This window comes from Phoca vitulina, unplaced genomic scaffold (genome assembly GCF_004348235.1).
Source record: "Phoca vitulina isolate PV1807 unplaced genomic scaffold, GSC_HSeal_1.0 scaffold9, whole genome shotgun sequence".
NCBI lineage: Eukaryota > Metazoa > Chordata > Mammalia > Carnivora > Phocidae > Phoca > Phoca vitulina.
This window is the reverse complement of record NW_022589712.1, coordinates 15,957,829-15,981,399: the sequence shown is the minus strand read 5'-3', so window position 1 is coordinate 15,981,399 and position 23,571 is coordinate 15,957,829. Positions and strand designations below refer to the sequence as shown.

The window sequence follows — 23,571 nt, the reverse complement described above, 5'->3', positions numbered from 1 at the left end:
GCTATGGTCTGACAGTAGGGGTTGGCGTGAGCGACAAGGTCTGAGGGGCTGCGGAGAGGAGCCCTAGAAGGAGCTAACCAAGGATAAAGGCAGGAAGAGCCTATCCCAGCACAGAGTCTGACACACAATAAGTGTTCAATTAACATTCAATTAAAAAATAATGTCAAGATGGGGCGCCTGAGTGGCTCAGTCAGTTAGGCATCTGCCTTTGGCTCGGGTCATGATCCCAGGGTCCTGGGATCGAGCCCCGCATCAGGCTCCGTGCTCGGCAGGAAGCCTGCTTCTCCCTCTCCCACTCCCCCTGCTTGTGTTCCCTCTCTAGCTGTCTCTCTCTCTCTGTCAAATAAATAAATAAAATCTTAAAAAAAAAAGAAAAAGGAATAGAAAATTAAAATAATAATAATAATGTCAAGGGGTGCCTGGGTGACTCAGTGGGTTAAACGTCTGACTCTTGATTTTGGCTCAGGTCATGACCTCAGGGTCATGGGATGGACCCTGTGTGGGGCTCCACACTCAGCAGGGAATCTGCTTGAGACTTTTCCCCTCTGCCCCTCCCCCAACTCTCTCTCTCTGTCTCTCCCAAATAAATAAATAAATGAATCTTTTAAAAAAAATGTCAAAAGATGGTTGAAGAGTATCAAGAACCCAAGTGAGGTTGGCAACCATGGATTTATCATGGTATCATTATGCATGTGTGGTTGTTCTTCAGTTTTCAGCCTCAGAGAGATACTACTTAAAATAGGAGGATGGAAACGACCCCAGTGTGGCTCTTTTCCTGGGCAGTAGCAAAATTCAAGAGTGGAAGGGAGTGAAGGATATCATTCAGAGAGTGGTTAGGGGTGAGCCAGGTAGCATCTGACCCACTAGGAGAAAAAGGAGGGGTTCAGGGGTTTGAGGAGATGGAGACAGGGTTGGAAAAGTGGGGACCATCACTTTTTTATTATGTACCCATAATGCATACCATAAATACAAAAGTTTCCTCACTTTTTAAATGATGATATTCGCATGTTGTTCATTCTAGGCTCTGTAAGGTAAAATGAGAAGTAGTCTAAATTTCCAACAACAAAATCCTAAGTTCAAGGTGGTACATGATATCTTTGGGAATCAGTGATGGTATCACATTTGACTCAGGTAAATACATGTGGCTGGGAGAAGTGTCAATATCCAGCACAGTATTAACAATCAGATCTGGTTTTTTCTCCCTCTGAGAATCAAGGATTGTGCTGACTGCAGAGTGATGGCTAAGATATGTACTCACCTGTTCAAAAACGTGAGGACCCACTACGTGCCGGTCAGTGTGGTGTGGGGTACCACTTACGTCCAGAGTGCCACAAGTAATGAGAAGCCATGGGAGAGACTCCCTGACCCTCAGACTGGTTTCTCATGTGATTTAGGAGAAAGGGTCAACTAACCTATATGCCTTTTAAAACAAAGCGTGTGATCAAGTGGCCACATGAGCACTGGAGTGTAAGTAGTGTAGGAAAAATGTGTAGCCCAGGGCAGTCTCGGAAAGCTGGATGGATTTGGAGAAATGTTATACAGTAGTTGGAGAGAAAAAGGATGGGAAGCTCAGAAGGCACCCGGTATAGCCTCGGGACATTACCCGTTGCCACATTGACTTCTATCATTGAACTACATTCTAGGCTAACTTGAGAACTGCACGGAACCCTGAAACTTAGCTTTGGGATAAAGCTTTTTTTTAAAAAAAAAATAGTAATAATAAAGTGAATAGAAATAAACATTTAAAATATCTTAACTGAAAGAGTAAATCAATTTTTCCATGACTAGATCAAGTGGTTTAAATTCAGACATATGGAAAAATTTAACTTTCAATTCCAGATTCGAAGCCTAATTCGGGGAGAAACCCATTAAAGTGATGAAGCAGTTGAACAATAAATCTTTATTTTGTAGAGAATACAGTGAGTGCTTGGAGGTACATCGTCATTTCCGTGCTTTGGGATTATTACAAACACCAGCATCTTTTCCTGAGAGTTACAAGGCTGTGATTTATAACTGACTTCAGGGCAGGGGTGGGTAGGAATTTATGGGATGTTATCCTTCCAGGAAGAATTAGGACAATTTTTTTTTTCTTTTGGATGAAGATACTTAAAACAACCCAGGTTTTAAAGTAGTTGAGTGACTCTTCCCCTGGAAAAGTAATTAGTTTTCAATCCTGTTGCCTTTGAACCTTCAGTAGAGCTGTCACTGGAAATGGAAGGAAATGAAAATGCGGACAGATACACTCCCTCCCCAGGAAGGGTTTATAACAGAATACTTTGAATTTCACACAAATGTTTTACATTATTCATTAAGTTTACTCCAGTACATTTCAATTTGTTGCCTGGAGTGTGAGTAAATTGCAATTTTCACTGCTTTAAAAAAAATTTTTTTGGGGGGGGTGCGCCTGAGTGGCTCATTCGGTTAGGCGTCTGCCTTCGGCTCAGGTCATGATCCCGGGGTCCTGGGATCCAGTTCCACATCAGGCTCCCTGCTCAGTGGGGAGCCTGCATCTCACTCTCCCTCTGCCTGCCGCTCTCTCTCTCTCTCTCTGTGTCAAATAAATAAATAAAATCTTTAAAGGAATAAAAATTTTTTTTTTTGTTTTGGGGAGTCATGGAGACTTAACACACTGCAAATTTCACTTTTAATAAATGACACTGAAATATTTTTAATGCCCTGAAATAAATGAATGAGCATTTTAAGAGTCTTGTAATTAAAATAAGAAATATGAAAGCCATGGGTGGACATGGTAGAGCAATCATGGTTCTGTTGTTTTTTTCTGCTGGAACTTGTGGATTAACTGTAGGTAATCTGTAATTCACAAGAACTGGGAAGTGTGTCTGTTTAGGTCTGATTTTGTCCTTTTTAATGTTTCTCATCTCAGTTGTCTTCACTTGTATGACCAACATCTCAGCTTATCTGGAGATATATTTTTTTATATTCCTTTCATGGGTTCAAACATGTTTCCAATGAGGTACGGATGGGGTATTTTTGGATTTTCTGTTTCTGCACTCTGGATTTTTAAGATACTCAATTGATCGAACAGCTTCAGGGAGCACAAGTAAACCCAGCCATGCTAAATGTTTATGTTGATTATAAGCTATGTCCTGATTTCAGGTATGTTTTTAGAACGGTAAGTGAATCTTAAAATAAGGAAACTTGATAGATGTGCAGTGATTTTGGCAGGCACCCAGTAAGTTGTTAAATGCATCGTGGGCCCTCGTTCCATGCACTGGATGACACTCATAATGGATTTTGATTATGTGCTTGGTAGTTAGTGACTTACAGAAGGCAGGATGATGGGCTTTTTCCATTTTAAATTTTAAATAATGTATCTTTGAGGTATTAACAGAGGGCATTCTTAAGTTGAAGGGAATGAAACAATCATTATCTTTCGGGGTTGTGTTATCCTTTGTAGATAAGTCAATAGCTTCCTGTGTAAATGATTGGCTTCAGCATACCTAAGATTTGGGTTCTCTTTAAAGACAAAAAAAAAATCTATAGATACAAATCCGTCTTCAGGGTCATTAGACAAACTTCAAAGTGTTAATGCTCATGAAAAGAAGCCCTATTTTGAATTTTTTAAAAGATTTTATTTATTTGAGAGAGAGTGAGCATGAGGGGTGGGGGGAAGCAGAGGGAGAGGGAGAAACAGACTCCCCGCTGAGCAGGGAGCCTGACTGGATTCCAGAAACCAGAGATCATGACCTGAGCTGATGGCAGATTCTTTTTTTTTTTTTTTTTTTTTTTTTTTATTTAAAGATTTTTTTTATTTATTCATGAGAGACAGAGAGAGATGCAGAGGGAGAAGCAGGCTCCCAAGGAGCAGAGAGCCCGATGCGGGACTCGATCCCAGGACCCTGGGATCATGACCTGAGCCGAAGGCAGACGCTTAACCATCTGAGCCACCCAGGCGCCCTGATGGCAGATTCTTAACTGACTGAGCCACCCAGGCGCCCCTTGAATTTTTTATATGAGTAACAATTTTGGCATAAAACAGCCAGATCATGGTATAGCATTCAGGCTTTTCTTTTTTTCTTAAGTTAGTGTAATATATGACATCCATAAATAGTCGCACCTCTAGAGAGGGAGCAGAATGTCTTTTGAGAATCTTGTAGGTGGAGGGAGCAGGCTACGAGGGTTTACCCAGCAGCAGCTGTAATGGCGGTGTGGCTTCCAATGGCCTGTTACATGATTAACTCGGCTCACTCGATCCCTTTTTCTGGTTCACTGAAGACTTCCTCCTCCTGTCCTTTCTTGTGACCATCCATTCTTCAGGAGAGGACAGGCACTGCTTCTGGACAAGGGAACAGATCCTCCTGTCCTCAGTTTTGTTTGTATCTTGCTTTCCTATCATAGTTTGGATAAAAATCCCTTGTTTGGTCATTTTTAGTTAGCTCCCCATGTTCAGAGCCTTAGGTTTTGCTCATTTTGAAACATTCTCTTTGTTAGAAGTTAGATGCCTCATGAATAAGACTTGACTTCTTCGATTCTAAATGGATGTATTGTTTTAAAAATCTAAATCGTTTGGAAGGGGTTGAAATCAAACATAAAAACCCCATTTTCAAGTTCAGCCACTGCTGACAGTTACCATATTGATGTTGGTTTTCACCAACTTACTTCTTTTCTAAAGCTTCTGTTGAGCCTTGGCTCTGCAAAATGGGGATATTAGCATCTTTCATTCACCTCTTCTCTGCTCTAAGGTGACAAACTAGTCCTGGCTTACCCAAGACTTGCCCAGTTTTAGCACTGGAAGTCCCATGCCCGGGAACACCCTCAGTGCCGGGAGGGTGAGCCCCTACCTATAACTTCCCAGCATGTTAGACTCTAATTGTTTTACAGTATCATGGTTTAATACTTCTGTTATACTTATTGTCACAGCGTAACTATGAATGATTACTTTGTCTATGGATTGTTTCTAACAATTGAAAGCCAATATGCAAATATTTTTCACTGCGGAACCAAGTAATGTATACCCAGATCCGTGGAGAATGAAATTCCATTCTGGATCGCTAAATTTTGCTGCTTGAAGATTTTTCCAACAGCTTCATTTATACACTCCTCTACTTTGGGGTTATATTTGGCTCCTACTATCCTTTTCATGCCATGTTCTCTTCCTTAGATTCCCATCTTCATTTGGTAGACTATTCCTTGGAGTAACTTTTTGTATATAATATGCATGGATGGTAAGCTCTGTTACTGCACGTTTGAAAATGTCTGATTTTGCCTTCACACTTGATTGATAATTTCAGTCTAGATTCAAAATGATAGTTCTTCTACTTTGAAGGCATTGCCCCTTGGATACACCTACAGTCTAGTGTAACCAGTGAGTCTGGTGCTGGACTGATTCTTGTAACTTAGTTGATTGTATATGCATCTGTCTTGTTTACCTCTTTGAAGCTTTTGGGGATTTTTACTTTATCCTTACTTCTGATATTTCACCAGTGATCTGTTTTTGAATCTTTTTTGTTGACCTTTGTGATCTGAAGTCTGCTCAGGCTCAGGATATTTTTCTCCCCACTAATACTTAACGCAGTCTTCACAGAGAACTCCTGTAGATGAGTTTAGGACCTCTTGGAATCAATTCTCCATATCTTTCATATTTTCCTTCTCTTTGTTTTGGCTATATGTTCTGGAGATTTAAATTTTGCAGCCTACTGAATGAGTCTTTAGCCATATAAATTCTATCATTTAGGGCGCCTGGGTGGCTCAGTTGGTTAAGCGACTGCCTTCGGCTCAGGTCATGATCCTGGAGTCCTGGGATCGAGTCCCGCATTGGGCTCCCTGCTCGGCAGGGAGTCTGCTTCTCCCTCTGACCCTCACCCCTCTCATGTTCTCTCTTTCATTCTCTCTCTCTCAAATAAATAAATAAAATCTTAAAAAAAAAAAATTCTATCATTTAGGCCATTAGTTTTCTGTTTTGGCACTTATTTGTTTAATAATGTGAGAACTTTCCCATTCTTGTTCTTTTTTCCATGAAAGGAATATGAATATCTGTGAGTATTATTCCAGTCCTTGTGAAAGTATTGTTCTTGACAGTGATGAAATTGACAGATGATCTTCTTGGATTGCTTAGAATTTTTCTTTTCCAGCATCAAACTCTACCTTAATTTGTTAATTTTTAGATAGAACGTATTACTGTTTTCTACCCAAACCCTAGCTCTAGTGAAGTTACCTCTCGGTTTTTTTAAACAATTTAGGCTTTCCTACCTTCCTATGCTCTCCAGTTGCTTGTAAATGTCTTTCCTTCCATTTCCTGACTCTTCCCTAGAACTCACTCTGATTGCCCTCTCAAGTAGAAACTTAATTGGTTTGCAACAGTTTTTCAAATTATTTTGTGTTGCAACATTCTTTTAAGTAACAATTAGTCAATAGATGACCAAAATTTAGAAGCTATTAAGATTCTCTTTATATAGCTGAGAATAGGATAATACAACCTAGATGCATTCCTGAAATTTCTCTGTGGTTTGGCTTCAGTAAATTACTACTTTACATACAGCTTTTAAAATAGATTTAGGTTTAAGTTTAAAAGCGAGAACCACTTGTGTAAACATCATTGAATACCATTCTTTTAATGAATGGGGTAATGTTATTTATATTCTTTCTTCACTTCCTCTGGAAAGCCCATTTCTTTTAGGAAGGCTTTAACTTATACTGTACTCACCTTGAAAAGTGAAAGGAATTCACTTTAGTATATTTTAACTCAGCCACAAATTCTTACTGTTGCTACCGAGAAGTGCTTGGCCCAAATCTCTGAGTCCGATGTTTCTAAATTGGACTATCTATCTTAAAATAGCAAACGACAATACACGTATCCCTAAAGTAGTGAATAGGAATGTTTAGGGGATGAAGAACCCTTATTTTATTTTCCCTTTAATAAAGAAAATGCTCTCTTTTTCTTCCTTTCTTTCTTTCTTTTTTCTTCCTTCCTTCCTTCTTTCCTTCCTTCCTTCCTTCCTTCCTTCCTTCCTCTCTCTCTCTCTCTCTCTCTCTTTCTTTCTTTCTTTCTTTTTAAATCCATTTTGCAGTTTGTGTTTCAGGGAAGCTGTAAGTGAGGCCAGAACCAATGACGCGGGGTTTCCTGGGCTGGACTGAGGAATCTGGATTCACCCAGACAGCAGTGGGGGGACCTTTGGAAGGATGGAAGCAGAGACACAGAAAGTCACGTGATCATGTTGGTTATATAGATGACAGGATGGCAGAAGGATTATAGGCAGAGCAGAGGGGAGGTCGTGGTGTAATCCATGCCAGAAAGCCGTGTGCCAAGACAGTAAAAATTCTGAATTTTTATTCTGTGTTAATTATGCAGCCATTAGACCATTTGCTGGTTGTTTTATAAAGACTTAGCCCTTTTAGAGCTAGAAGGGGCCTTGGAGATCTTTATGCCATCTGTGATTTTTACAAATGGCAGAAACCTAGGAGCTAAGGAAACAAAGTGATTCCTCCAAGTCTAGCAACACGTTCCTAGCAGAGCTTGGGCACGGACACAGCTGTCCTGATGCCAAAGCCAAGGCTTTTCCTGTGATGCTACCTACCCTTCCTACCTGCTCTCTGCTATGCGCATGCCCAGGCCAGCGTCCCACCTGAGGTCCCATCACCTGGTGACTGACGACACAAAGTGTGATACCGACAGACGTAGTCAGCTCACGCCCCACTCTTGCAAATGACTTATCTCGCCGCTTTCCCTACTCTTCCCAAATACACATTCTCTCGCACATCAGATTCAGAAGATGGTCTCGTCTTTTACTTCCCAGAAAAAAAAGGAAAAAACCAAAAATCACCTAAGAACATGCTGGCCACCGCCTGCCATCAAGCCCAGTAACTGCCATGTGCCTGTCCCTTGTGATAACCAGCCAAAGTAGCCCAGCCTTACTTAACACTGCGCTCCGGGCCCTAGGTCCCAGCTCCTTCTGTCTTTTCAGGGAACTTTTGAAGATTTCCCCGTTTCTATATTTTCAACCCCTCTTCAGTAAACGATCTGTTCTCTCAACATTTACATAGCCTCTGGACGCTCCCACTTGAAACCCTGCTTACCATACGTACTCAGTGAGCATATTTTACTCATTCATTTAATAATTACTTGGGAGCAACTACCCTGTGGTAGGCATTGGGCATCCTGTTGCACACAAAGTAAATGGGGTGTTATGTGGTCCAGTGGGGCAAATGGATGCTAAACGATATCTGTGGTTGCTGAGCATTTACATTGGAAAGTGCAATTCTAACTAACTTTATGGCACTAGATAGTACATTTCGGTGTTTTCATATAGCTACCGTATTTCAGTGTCACGGTGAAAATGGTGGCACTGTGTCCTGTCTAGTATATCTATGTACCACTGGAGTCCTGCCCTTTGTTCTGGGTTTAAAATCACATGACCAAAGGCCCGTGCTATTACAGGCTCTTTTCACTTGTATATACCCAAGTACCTGGGCTAAAAATGCATCTAAGCAGAAGCCGAAGAAATATTTATCTGCTCATGGTGTCAAGTGCAGACTCCCTGAAGTATTTTTGAAATAGCATTCGTGTTAAGTTTGAATTTTTTTAAATCAGCAAAATAACTGTCTAAGCACACACAACGTACCCTAATGACATATTTAATAAAAAGACAAATAGTTTTCTCAAGTACAGATTTAAAATGACAAGGTCTCTATGCATATGTCAATTATCACCCGTCTATTTTCCTCATGGGCTACATAATTCAATTTTAGCATTTCCCCTCTTTTTAGAAGTAAAAACAGACCACATTTGCAAAACCAAAGATTTCCAGGAAGTCCTACTTGCTGTAATGGCAAGGAAGAAGTAGATGAATAAATCACTGTTTGGTAGGAACTGTAAAATGTTTTATTGGAAGTCTGCCCTCCACATGCACGTTTCCTTTTTTTTTTTCTCCCCGAACCTGAAAGCTCATTGAAATATCCTCAAGATGGATGTTAAATAAAAACTCTGTGATATATTTGGTAGTTCATTTTTAAAAAACTGAAGTCAAAGCCTGTTTTTCTTGACTGATGTGGAAAGGTTAAAAAAAAAAAAAGACCTTCAGTGAAAGGAAATTACCTTTCTAAATATAACATTCTGAAATGATGTAACAGTTTTTTCCATATGTTGCCTGAATAAAAGTAGTGTTTTTACAGAAGCCTGGTTAAAGAAAAGAAAAAATCAGTACTCTACCATTAAATAAACAGGCAAACACAAATTCAGATTTCTAAAGCTATCTCCCAAAATATCAGATTATTAAATATCTGGCATAAGAAACATGGTATCTTCTGTTTCCTTATACCAAAATCAATTTACTTATAAAATATTCCAGCTTTCAAAACCACAGCCATCTGAATTCTGTTCATTTTAGGGAATTTCTCTATGTTAATTAACATCTTTCATTTTTCCCTGCTTACTTACACATCTCAGTTGCTCCAAACGGTTATTGATCTAGATTGAGAGAGGCTCATGGACTCTAACCTTAGAAAATTCTAGAAATGTTCATCCATTTCGTGACTTCCTCCATTTTATTAAATACAAAATCTGCCAAATCTTACAACTTTGCTAGTCACCTCCCTGCTTCTTATTTATGTCTGGACTTGCAGATCTTTGGAAACATTTGCCTTACCTACGGTATTCCTCCACTATGTGTTACGAAGCCCCAAGTTCTAATAGTAAAATTGTATTACTTTTATGCTTTCCAGAGCACACTGTGTAACTGCAGCTGCCTCTGGGCTTTGTTGTTAGCTGAATCTGAGACCCCCTCCCCCCGCCCCATCCCACTGGCTGGAAGGTCTGTGAGTTGTAAGGACCGAGTCTGTCCTAGTCGCTGTTGGATCATCAGCACCTGTGCGCGGTACCCGGTGGGTGCTCAGCTGTTGTCTGCCTTCCAGGTGCTTCAGGAGTAGCATGGGTTGCTGGGGTGATAGGGAAGTGAGTTGGGAATGTGTTGACAGCTGTACAAAAGCACTTGAGATATAGCTACCATCCAGTCTGTTGCCTGATATGCATCCCTCCGAAGTCTGCTGTCTCGGGCAAAGTCTCAGTATTTCTCTTTGTAACCCTAGTGCCTTTCACGGCACTTGAATGAAGCTCATTCGTTCAAGAATCATTCACTACTTCCCATTTTTGCCCAGTGCCACCTCCAACATTGGAAAAAAGAAAATGATGTTGAAATGCTCAGTTCTATTTGGCCAGCTTTCCTTATTAAGAGGTCCACTTTGTTGTAAGAATGAAAAAAAGAGAGGAACACAGGGGAAAATACGAGGAAGGGGTCACCTGCTGGAACTCCTAATTTCTGACTAAGTATTAGAATTAACAATCCTTTGGTAAGTAATTATGCCAACTGTTGGTCTCTTCAAAAACAAAGCAAATCTAGGTCTGGGCCATCAGAATCTCGTGTGCACAGTTTTTGTTGTCTATCTGCTTTTGGTTTCTTTAAAAAAAAAATTCACAGCCAACTTACCATTAAATATAGCTCAGAGTTGGAAAGTATCCAGTATCAGCCTACCATATCTTAATAATGTATAAGGAACTTTAATGATTTCTATCTAGTATTGGTGTGTGATCCTGCGGATCCCAGGAACTGATACAGACTAAAAACTGAACTTGTCTTAAAAGTTCAACTCATTGGGACGCCTGGGTGGCTCAGTCGGTTGAGCAGCTGCCTTCGGCCCAGGTCATGATCCCAGGGTCCTGGGATCGAGTCCCACATCGGGCTCCTTGCTCAGCGGGGAACCTGCTTCTCCCTCTCTCTCCCTCTGCTTGTGCTCTCTCTGTCAAATAAATAAAATCTTTAAAAAAAAAAAAAAAAAAAAAAAAAAAAAAAAAAAAAAAAAGTTCAACTCACTTCTAAATTTTATTTATATGCAGTATGCAGTGCCTCATAAGATATGCAAAGCTTATATATAACATCAGGGTTGAGTGAGTAGAACCTTCATTTTTAAAAAATTTTTTTATTGTTATGTTAATCACCATACATTACATCATTAATTTTTCATGCAGTGTTCCATGATTCATTGTTTGTGCATAACACCCAGTGCTCCATGCAGTACGTGCCCTCCTCAATACCCATCACCAGGCTAACCCATCCTCCCACCCCCTCCCCTCTAGAACCCTCAGTTTGTTTTTCAGAGTCCATCGTCTCTCATGGTTCGTCTCCCTCTCCGATTTCCCCCCCTTCATTCTTCCCCTCCTGCTATCTTTATTTGTATTATTTGTTTATTTATTATTATTTATATGTATTATCTGTTTCAGAGGTACAGATCTGTGATTCAACAGTCTTGCACAATTCACAGCGCTCACCTAGAACCTTCATTTTGACAAATTTTTCCTGATGTATCTGTTAAAATGCCACTGAAAATAATTCAACTTATTCAAATTGCTTGATGTGTATAGTTTTTTCAAGAACACATCCATTTTGTTATAGGAGAAGATTTTCTTGGAGACACTGTCCTTTACTCACTTCATAACCCCACACCTGGCATACAGTAGGTGCTCACTACATAATTTAATCAAATTGTAGGTAAGAGTGGTATATTGACTGGTAAGGAAACCAACAAATATTAGCTATTGAAAGATTTTTACCTCTTTTCCATAGTCTCCACTTCCAAATTCTAGAGTTTGGGTTTTTTTAAGTGGTTGAGACCCACTGTATTTCTTTCAAAGAAAAGAAATGACCAATTAGACATGTCAAATTAGAAATAAAGATTGACTTGATTCAGGGGTACAGGCCTGTGATTGAGCTTGCAAGGAAAGGACAGAATGTCTGTCTTTGCAGGTCTCTTTGAGAATAGAAATGTATGTTTGTACATAATAGATCCTAAATACTTGATGAATGAATGAATAAAAACCAAGTCTCAGTATTTAAATAATTACCTGCATGAATGAAAAATTCATGTAATTGTTTAACATTCTTATTCTGAAATGTTTGATCATTTTAATTCTCCCCATTCCCTTCCCACCTTGGTCAACCAGTTTCTATTGTGAATTTCATTGTTAGTGGGTTTTCTTGCTTATGTCTGAACAATTATGTGTACATATAGCATCTCAGAACCAAAACTTGGCTCTGTGAAAGGACAATTACAATAAATACTACTTTTCTGTATATTTTCAAATATGACATTTAAAAGGTGTCTTCACCAGTGATAAGAAAAATAAGGTTCCTAGAAATATATCTAATGAGAGATCTGTGGGACCTTTATGTAAAAAAATGGAATAACTTTAACTTTATTGAAAGATATATTTAAAAGATCTAAACAAATGGGTGGTGGGTAAAAGATGTCAATTGCCCCAAATACAGGTCCAGTACAATCCCAGTCAAAATCCAACAAGTTTTTGGTGGAACTTGGGTTGATTCTAAAATTTATATAGAACAAAGATCCAGAAATAGCCAAAAAAATCCTGAAGAAAAATCAGGTAGAAGGATTTAGAGATGTTATTTCTATTGTTATAATGCCACAGTATTTTAGAAGTGATTTTGGCAATAGAGGTAAACAATTAGACTCGTAAAACAGTAGTTCTGAAACAGGCCCTTGTTTATATAGAAACCTAATATGTGACAGAGCTGGACTTGAAATTAGTGGAAAGAATAAATTAATAAAGGGGCGCCTGGGTGGCTCAGTCGTTAAGCGTCTGCCTTCGGCTCAGGTCATGGTCCCAGGGTCCTGGGATCGAGCCCCGCATCGGGCTCCCTGCTCTGCGGGAGGCCTGCTTCTCCCTCTCCCACTCCCCCTGCTTGTGTTCCCTCTCTCACTGTGTCTCTCTCTGTCAAATAAATAAAATCTTTAAAAAATAAAAATAAATAAATAAAAATTTAAAAAAAGAGTAAATTAATAAATGATACTGGGGTAATAGGTTATCCTTATGGAAAAAAAAGAAAACAGATCCCTGCCTCACAGCATGAATAGTAATTTCAAATGGATCAAGGACTTAAATGTGAAATACACAATTTTAAAGTTTTGTTGAAAATGTGATAGAATAGCTTCATATCCTTGGGGTAGCTAAATAAGAAACAAAAATCATTACATCAAAAAGAGATATATATTAGGGCATCATATTTAAGAACTTCTGTTTGTCAAGAGAGAGACTGAAGATAAACCATAATCCAAAACAGGCATATGAATTTTTATATTGGGGAATATATAAAAAGCTCCAACAAATTCATTAGAAAAAGATAATTCTATAGTAAAATGGGCAAAATGCATGAACAAGTTTTTCACAGTGAAGGGAACATGAATGGCCAACATATATATGAAAATGTGTTTAACGTCATTAGTAATTGGGAAAATACAATTTTAAACCACAAAAATACCATTTCCTACCCAGAATAGCTATAATTAAAATATTTTAGTATCAGATGTTGGCCATAATATGGAGCAAAGTGAACTCTCATATACTGTGGGTAGAGTGTAAATTGGTACAATTACTCTGGGGAAAAAAATTTTGGCGTTACCCAACAATGTTCATGTGTATAATGAATATCCCAGCAGTTCCAATTCAGATAAATACAAGGTGGAACATGAAATCAAGGACCACGTACAACATTGCTTGTAATAGGGAGGAAAAAATGGAAATAGTCTAAAAGTCCAACAGTAAAGCGTATGGTCTGCTTGGGCCATGTCCTATTCATGAACCAATCACAGTAATCAGGGGGGTGAAACATGATGAATAGCTTAGCCTGATTAATGTCATTCAGAGCGCAGGAGCTGGGAGGAGGGTAAAGGAGAGGAAATGTTAATGTGGTTGCTACAAGGAGGGTAGATAGATGTTGGGCTTCTGAAACCAGCAGATGATATCATTCCGCCCACTTTCAGCAACCAATTTAAGAAGGTTTGAATTACACTAGCTGTTGTTACCTGCTTATGGTCTATGAAGGATAGGAAGTAGCTCAAAGCAGAGCAGGTAGAAGCTAGAAGAGGGTTTTATGTTGCACGGACCTAGAATCACAGGTTACCTCACCTTCTCAAATCAGAATGGACAGATGTGGAGTGGCACTCCAAGGAGGTAGGTCTGGGGCAGAAGCAGAACTCTAGTCCAAATGCAGGGATCCCTTTGGATTTACATGATCTAATTGCATATCGCCTCAGAAATACTTTGTTTTTGTCCATTTGACCATTTGTGTTACTGATTTAAAGAATGCTTTCTAAGAAGAGGGAGGGGGGCAAAAAAGGAATACTTTCTGGATACTTATGGGAGGGACTTTGGGAGATTTGCCCTTTGTTGGCATTATTAGTATTAATTACATTATGGTCTACACTGGTCTAAAGTCTTATGATTTCTGGTAGCCCCTTATGTGTATCTGTACCCTAATTTTGTTTCTTCTGTGAAGTTCATGTGTTTCACCGAAGAAATAAAGATAAGAAATTTTGTGCTTATGTACAGATCTCTGGAGCTCCTGTATTTCAAATAGTTGACATTTTAGGAGAAATGTTTATGCTTTGGGTCTTTGCAAAGTCATTATCATGAGTACAAGTGTTTTATCACACATGACTTTAAATTGTGCCTTGTTTAAGCCACGCTTACTCAGACCATTAAAAGCTGTTTTACTAGTCACTGGGTATTACGGTTCTGCAAAGCTAACAGGCCTTTTATTGTGTCCTCCATATAAAGAGCGAAGTTGGTCCCTTTTGTGTATAATTTTTGTTCACATTCATTCTGATTAACTAGAATTGATCATGTAGTTGTTGTCAGGGCATTTAACATTTAGTCTCCTCACTCTGTTTAATACTAAAGGTAAACTTATTTTAGACACTGTGGCTAAAAGGACATGGTGACATATTTTGGACTTCTGTCTCCTTTTTATAAGACCAATCCTGACATTTTATTTATTTTCATTCTCAAACTCACATTACTTGTATTTTGCCTATGTAACTTATTTTAAACATCACCTTGCATGTATTCCAGAAGTTTAGCATTGTTCTTTGGCCAAAAGCAATAAAATGTGACCTGTTTTAGCATGATTCAGTGACGTGCAATCAGCATTTTCTTTTCACAAATATAACATCAATGACTATTTATAACCCTTCCTCAACCTTTAAAAGTGTAATGATGTGTTTTAGGGCCTTTTTAAAAAATATCAAATTCTGTTTGTTTCTAATGCCCTGAGTGGGTTTTGCACTTAAGACCGGATAATCAAATATTCGTAATGTGTTTTTTTCTAGAAATCCCATCTTGAATTTATAGAATAGCCTCTGAGGTCCTCAAGTATTCACCTATAAATAAGCATCTCTGATTGTAAAAGTCTCTTGCTGTTCTCATATTCTCATACAGGCAGTTCACCATCTCAGACTCAAATTATAAATACATTGGTTTACCTCATATTGCATTTCCTGGCCAAGTACTGCTTTTTTTTCCTTTTCTAAAAAAGCATATTTGTGCTTTTTATCATTTCTCACAAGGAAACGATTATCATAAAGATTTCCTTAAATATACTCTATGTAGATTCTTTACTGTAAGCATCATTTTTCTGAATCTGATCTATTTTCCGACTGTCTCCATTTTCATTTGTTTGTGACTGGTCATTGCTGCAAATGAACAACAACAACAATAAAAAAAAAAAACATTGCTTTTTTTTTTTTTAATCTATTTTCAGACTGTCTCCATTTTCATTTATTTGTGACTGGTCATTGCTGCAAATGAACAACAACAACAACAACAACAACAAAACCATTGCTTTTTATGTACTGTGTTTCAAATAATCTTATGGCACCTTCTCTTTTTCCGCTAGGCTTTTTTTAGATGTATCTTTTGACTTTTCTGGGTATTCAACCTTGTCACCTGCTGATGGTGGTAATTTGGCCTGTTCACTTCCTTTCATTTTGCACCGTGAGCATATTTTATGATGGACTTTTTCATAAAAATGTTGTCTGTTGTTTTTAGATTTTTTAAAAAGATTTCTTTATTTCAGAGAGAGAGAGAGCGTGCACATGCGAGGGGGGAAGGACAGAGGGAGAGAGAATCTCAAGCAGACTCCACACTGAGTGCAGAGCCCAATTAGGGCTCAATCCCACAACCATGAGTTCATGACCTGAACCAAAACCAAGAGTTGGACGCCTAACCTACTACCACCCAGCACCCCTGTTGTTTTTAGATCTTTTTAAAAATCATGGTCAATGATCTTTTGATTTCTTGGTTACTGAGAGGTTATCAGATATAGACACTGAGTTTAATCCTGTTGTTTCAGCATCTTTGAACATAGGAATATGTGTTGATCTCTTGTGATCTACTGACAGAGCACAGGAGATCTATTTATATAATATTTCTAGAATAAGCCAATTTATATCCTTGTGTAATTATTTTAACATACTCGAAATTGAGTTTTCTGAGCACTTTATTTAGTATTCTTCTGCCTTATTTATCTAAGCTAAACAAGCCTCTTCTCTCTTCTTATCTTGTCAAGTTTGGTTATCAGGCTTGTACTAGCTTCTTCAAACAAACTGGGGAGCCTCGTCTGTTCTATATCCTCGGAGTTTTTTATGTAGTTTGGGAATCATTTAATCCTTGCACTAATCCCTGTTTATTAGTTCTGTAGCTTTTATATTTCTGGTTTAGTTTTAATAATTAAATACCATCTAAGAAACTGTTTCTATTGAGATGTTAAGTTATTCACAAGGATATTTTTACATAACACTCAATTCTTAATCTCTTCCATGTCTGTGATATATTCCTTTAATAATTCTATTCATCTTGGATTTTAAGACTAGATTTGCCTGAAATCTGTCTATGAGGTATTTCATTCTGTAATGAACCAATGACTGCTTTTTAAATATCTAAATCACAAATTCCTGCTTTTATTTCTATTTCTGCCTTTCCTGTATTATGTTTATTACTGTTTTCAAACTTAACTAAATTTAAATACGTATTTCACTTCTTTCTTCTCTCCAATTTAAAACAAAACAAAACAAAACAAAAAATACCAACCAGTTACTAGTGCCACAGTAAAACTACATTTTTTTTATCCCTCATATATAAAATAAAATTAGCTCACTTTCACTATCTACCCCTACTCAGTTCTCCACTTTTTATGACATGATCTAGGACTTCAGACTTAGATGGAGCTAATTATTATAGTAAAGTTTTTTAAAAATAATTTTTCAAGGGGCGCCTGGGTGGCTCAGTCGTTAAGTGTCTGCCTTCAGCTCAGGTCATGATCCCAGGGTCCTGGGATCAAGCCCCGCATCAGGCTCCCTGCTCAGCAGGAAGCCTGCTTCTCCCTCTCCCCCACTTGCGCTCTCTCTCTCGCTGTGTCTCTCTCTAACAAATAAATAAATAATGTCTTTAAAATAAATGAATGAATGAATGAATATATAAATAAATAATTTTTCAAAACTTTTGAAAATTTTCACTCTATTTGGACTATTCTTAGAATAATTAGCATACCTTACTCCTTTTTTACCTGCTTTTAACACTTACCACCAGTGCTACTTTTTCACTCCTAACTTTTTATTTTGATTCATCCCTCAATCAACTGGAATATTTTTAAGTTTTTATCATGAAGATATCCATATGATAAATTTCTAAGCACATTTGGTTTTTCCTTTAAAACTCTACAAACATAGAAATATCTGTGGTTCCTTCTTTTTAAAAATAGGGACCAGAAAAAAAACCACCCCAAATTTTATCAGATGTAAACCTCACCCCTGTAGACTTCCACCCCTACCCCAACTACTTTGCAAAGATAGAAAGGGGGACAAATTATGGCATACAGCCCTGGAGAGGAATCAGGGATAGAATGGCCATGACTTTAGAAAGTTGCACATCCAATGGACAACTTGGGCTTCAGGGATAGGGATAGTGTGGTTGAGACTGAGTATCACCCACTCTCCTCCTGCTTTCATCTCTTCTCCAGAAAGGAGAAATTCTTCCCGGCTTCTGGGAGGTCATTGAACTTAGTTTTTGTTTTGTATTTTGTTTTTGTTTTTGAGAGAGAGAGAGCAAGAGAGTGCAAGCAGTGGGGGGAGGGGCAAAGGGAGAGAGAGAGAGAATCCCAAGCATGCTTCATGCTCAGTGTGGAGCCCAACACAGTGCTCAATCCCATGACCCTGAAACCATGACCTGAGCCTAAATCAAGAGTTGGACGCTCAACTGACTGAGCCACCCAGGCACCCCGTGGTCACTGAACTTAGTTTTTAGTGCTATTGGAAGTTCACCTTTTTTTAAACTTTGTGTGGATTTCAAGGGAAAGGGAAAATCAAGGATTGAACATCAGTAACTTTCCTAATACCACATCCTGTAAGTTTTTGTTTTTTAATTAAATTGTTATGATTATTATTATAGGTCTATTACAGACCAGTAGTATAGGTGTGGCATTTTCCTCAGAAAATGCTGGCCTTTTTGCAGCCAGTGTTCCTTCTGTCACTTAGAATTAGCCCTGATATATCATCCATGTTCCACTGAAGTAATTCTGGAAAAGTAATAAGAAGCAAGTTAATTTTTGTGTTTCCACTACAGGTGAAGACAGACATTGGGAGTCTTGAGTGCAGCCACTGGAAAGGCTTCAACTGTAAAAGTGAGCTATTTTCTTTTTTTGTCACTTGAATATGAAACATGTTAAAAGATTAATATATTGATAATTTAGGTTTGCTAGGTATTTTTATATAAGTACACTGCAGGCAAAATTTTTCTTGCTTTTAACTATTTTGTGGGCCAGAATAACATATATGGTAACCACAGGATGAAATATAAAAGAAAATGCATACCTTGAATATATACATATATATATATAGAGAGAGAGAGAGAATAAAAATGAAGTCAGGAAGAGTAAGCCACAGTGTGACCCGATTTGGAGTCATTTCTTCCCATTGGCCTTCAGCTATTAATGAGTTGGTCTTTTAGGTAATATTTTAAATGCTTTTTATCAGCTAGAAAAGTTCTTCTTGTCCTTTTAACTTCTAGTTTTTCTTCAAGATTTAAAGTCTCAATCTAATTTTGTGGTGGTGGTATTTGAAAAACCACAATGAATGATAAAAGGCAAAGGAAGGAAGGGACATGCTTTTTTTTTTTTTTTTAAGGTTGAGGCAATTATTTTGCTTTGCTTCTTTCCTAAGTACTTGATCATTCTCTGACCACATGATAAGCTATAGTCAAGACATGGAATGTTGAGCTGATGTTGCTTGATGATGTATCAAATGCTTACTAGAACCATAGGAAGAGGTGAAGAAACCCAGTCTGCTAAGCATAGAATTATCACTTTTAACTCATAAGTTTATACTTTAAATTTTATACCAGGCCTTTTTTTTTTTAACCAAATAATAAAACAAACCAAAAAGACCCCACAAAATTAAAAGCATAAGTACAGCAGTGGGTTAGAGTTTTATTGCCTTTAACTAGCAAAACAATAATGCTTTATTGGAATCATAAATATTTGATACACTGCATTATTCTTGAAGTACTCAAAGTTATTACAAGGACAAATGGTATTTTAATGGAGTAAAGATGACTTTGCTGTGTCAGAGTTCAGAATTCATCAATGTTTTGTTAACTGGTAAAAACAATGGTTTTCTTGCAGTAGATCTTCATTGCTGGCAATAAAGTTCCAGAAATTCTTTTGCCTAACTTACAGTAGAATGCTGAGTAGCTGAAAAATCAAGAGCCTAGGGGCACCTGGGTAGCTCAGTAGGTTAATCATCCGACTCTTGACTTCAACACAGGTCTTGATCTCAGGTTGAAAATTTTCACTTGATCTCAGGTTGTGCGTTCAAGCCCTTTGTTGGGCTCCAAACTGGGCGTGGAACCTACCTAAAAAAAAATCAGCAGTCTGTGGTCCAGAGCTGACTTACTCATTAGGCACAGTGCCCAGAATCCGTGATATTTTTAAAGACCCATGAAAATGTTTTCATTTTAATTTCTTTTGAAAGCAGGGGACAAGTGAATATGATAACAAATATATGATAATGAAGCCCAGCCTGGATGATGTTTTTCTTTATAACAATGCAGTCATAAAATAAAATTTTTGGTCCTTTTTATGGAGGAAGGGCCCAGAGTGCCCACAAAAGTCTGAGTCACAGCCAGGCACCCTCTACATATGTGAGATTCAGTCATTTGAATGCTTTTTTTCTTTCTTTTTTGGAAGAGAATTATTAATTTTTAGAAATGATAGTCTTCTCTGTGAATGAGTCCATGGACTTGTCTGCTTATCAGAGAGAGAGACACCATTCTAGCTACAAAGAAAGAAGTGACATGTTGTTAGGTTGAGTAGCTGTGATTATTTGCACTGTTTTTCTAGATTAAAATAAATAACTTTTCCCTTGAGAGTTCCACTGATATTCTGTTCACTTTGTAATATGATATGGAAAAATAAGGGAGGGGAAAGCAAAACTTGACTCAGGATTCTTTGGTCCATTTCGGACAAGTGTTTTTGCTTGGGGGGGTGGTGTTCATGAGAACAGTGGCTCGCCTCACCTCCTTGCTGCTGTGGGAGTCTAGAATTTTAGTTCTTCCCTAGTTGCTGATCTCTGTTACTGAGTATACAACATTTCAATTACCGTGATCTGGTTTTGTTTGTGTCTGAAGCCATGATCTGGTTTTGAAGAAAATATTTTTGTTAGTCTTCAACTGTACTGACTATATAAATTGTGTCCAGAATATCTTCTGAAAAGTCATTTGTTGATTTAAAGTAAGTGTGTTGCATGTCTGAAGAACTTTTTTCAAAATAGGTACTCACTCAAAGATAAGCTCCCTGAGAGCTAGGATCTTTGTCTGTTTTGCTCGTTGCTATATATTCTAGAAAAAGCCAGACATATGAGAGAAGCTCAAATATTTGCTCAAAGAATGAATGAGCTAATGTCCTCCTTTAGAAAAGCCATGTTGTACCTCAGAAGTATTCTGAAATTGCTTTGGGTGTATAAGTGAGCTGCTAACCCTCTACTCCTCAGACTAGCAAGTGTCTGGGCATGTACACAAAAATGTACCTAGCACGTTAATATAAAATTGTAATCTACTAGACTGTTACCGCTAACTGTAGGTAAGAGCTTTCCTCTCTAGATTAACAAACCAGTATATGCCACTGGACACCACTTAATCACATTAAGCTAGGCAAGCAAGAGAATTCTAGAGAAAGGTGACCCTCTCACCAGCTATTGAAAACATAAGTCTAGGATTATAAACAGAAGGAATCAACTGACTTTAACTAATAGTACTTGGTTAGATGGTCCTAGATTACTGAAAAATCAAAGGAGTATAGTTCTATTATGCATTATTTTTCTGTTGATGTGACATGAGTGCGTGTGAGAGAGATTCAGCTTCAAGACTACATTTTAGGGGCGCCTGGGTGGCTCAGTCGTTAAGCGTCTGCCTTCAGCTCAGGTCATGATCCCAGGGTCCTGGGATCGAGCCCCTGCATCAGGCTCCCTGCTCCATGGGGAGCCTGCTTCTCCCTCTCCCACTTCCCCTGCTTGTGTTCCCTCTCTCTCTGTGTCTCTCTCTCTGTCAAATAAATAAAATCTTTAAAAAAAAAAAGACTACATTTTAAAGTCACCCCCCCCCAATATATGCATATATACACACCCACATGTACGTAACTTTTTTCTGAATAAACTTGCCTCTGCGTTTCATTCTCCGCGCCTTCTTGCCCAAGGCTTCACCTGCCCTCTGATAGAAGTGTGTGGGGCAGAGCTGCTGTGAGGAGTGCACACTATAGAGCTGCCCGAATAGCAGAAAGATGCCAGCTGAATGTTCCAAGGCACGCGCCAGGCGCTGGGGTACTCCAGTGCCCTGCTCTTTCCTGTCCTTGCGAGCAGTTGCCAAGCCCCTTACACTGTCGAGTGGGGACACAGGACAGTGGCGTGCTTTTTGATGGAGACACCAAGGACTAGACATGGTAGATCTCCCCTGCCAGATTTGCCATTACCCAGCACTGCTGTGCGGGTGTCTTCAGGACCTGCAGTATGGTTGTGCTCTTCCCTGGTGGGTGAGGAGCTCTTCTGTCCGGCATCTCCATCAGAACCTTCTTCCTGCCCTTCTGTGAGCAGTTGTGGGAGGCACACACATTGAGCCCAGGTCGGTAGCTGCTTCTGTGGTACCTCAAAAGTCTCTCGTTTTGGAGTTGAAGGCTTTGTGGGATTGAAATTTTGGGGCTTACTACCCCTAGGACTTACGAACAGTACAATGCAGGCATGCTCGGGGAGGGATCGGCTCTGCATAGCCCTTCCATGTCCTGCCCGGGTCCTTGCCGCTGTGTTCCCAAAGCCCAGGAAGTGTCTTACTCGGGGCTGATAGCTTTGTTGGAAGGCAGCTGATAGAAGGCTCATCAGTGGCTGCAGCATAAATGATTCACATTGTGAATATAGACCTTGCTGTCTTGAGCTAGACGCTGCTAATAATATAACCATCCAGCACAACTCTTAGCACGGTGCTAGAGGACAGGGACTTAATGCAGTATGGGATCTTTAAAAAGTCATTGAGATGCTCTCCTTCCGTGTCTTCCATTGCAAAACCCCCTGAATCGGTGTCATGGAAATGATTTTTAATGCATAATTGAAGATTAAAGGTGTATAACTAAATATAGTGATTACAAAAATATAGCACAAAATGACAGCACTCAGAAAGATGTGCCGATTTGACTCTGCGCACATAGTGGGCATCTCTCCCCCATTAAAAAAATATCTTCTTTTGACGAATTCTTGAGATTGCTTGCATTACAGTGTGAATGTGCTTCACACTACCAAACTGCACACTTAAAAATGGTCAAGGTGGGAAATGGGATGTTATGTGTATTCTACCACAATCAAAAATTTAAAAATATTTTAAAAAAGTATCTCCAGAAGTTTGTGTAGCTTAAGCTGGTGTAGACATTAGACGCCCTTTTAGGGGTGAGGGGAGGGTGGAGGAAGAGGACTTTCTCATTGTAGATCTTTCATTAGAGATAGTGAAAGGTGAGAGAGGGGCCCCAACCATTCTGGAGAAAAAAAAGGATATTCATTAAAAAAAAAAAAAAAAAGTACTTGTTTTCTCATGAAAGGATGACCTTTGGAATGAGGAACTAGTTCCTGTTTCTGGCATTGAGCATTAGGGGATTCTCAGGACAGTATGACCTCGATTTTGTAGAATTATGGGAATAGGTTCCTGTCAAAAACTAGGAGGGGTGGGAGGGCTTCATGGTCAAGTGTGTTCGGGATTTAAGCAACGTTTATGAGTTCCTTTTTCTGCAGAGCCCTTTACCAGGCTGCTCTGAATCGTCTGTCTTCAACGAGGAGGTGCTATAGGCAGGCTTTATCAAGCTTACTGAAGCGTGGAATTCTCCCCACATTCCCCACCTGGCCTTATGGCTTTTTCATCTATTAATTGTGTTGTTCTGTGGAAGGTAGTTTGGTAAATACAGATGTAAGGTTGAGTATGGGAACACAAACGCAGAAATCGGTTCTAGAGAGAAATGTAGATGTGGGACGCCTGATGGCTCAGTCGGTTAAGCGGCTGCCTTCGGCTCAGGTCATGATCCCAGGGTCCTGGGATCCAGTCCCACATCGGGCTCCCTGCTCAGCAGGGAGTCTGCTTCTCCCTCTGCTTGTGCTTTCTTTCTCTCTCTCTCTCTCTCTCTCTCTCTGACAAATAAATAATTAAAATCTTAATTAAAAAAAGAAATACAGATGAACTGAAGCCGT

The 23,571-nt window shown here is 38.9% G+C and overlaps 1 protein-coding gene across 2 annotated transcripts in view; it reads left to right on the top strand.

Moving 5' to 3' along the window:
* Positions 1 to 23,571, top strand: part of PLEKHG1 (pleckstrin homology and RhoGEF domain containing G1) — a 223,253-nt gene that overhangs the window by 38,020 nt on the left and 161,662 nt on the right. The window contains exon 2 of one of the 2 annotated variants that reach the window (XM_032407663.1): positions 18,425 to 18,482. The exons of the other annotated variant lie outside the window; for it this stretch is intronic. The gene's annotated coding sequence lies outside the window, so the exon portion shown is untranslated. The remainder of the gene's footprint in view (positions 1 to 18,424; positions 18,483 to 23,571) is intronic. 2 annotated transcript variants of the gene reach the window in all.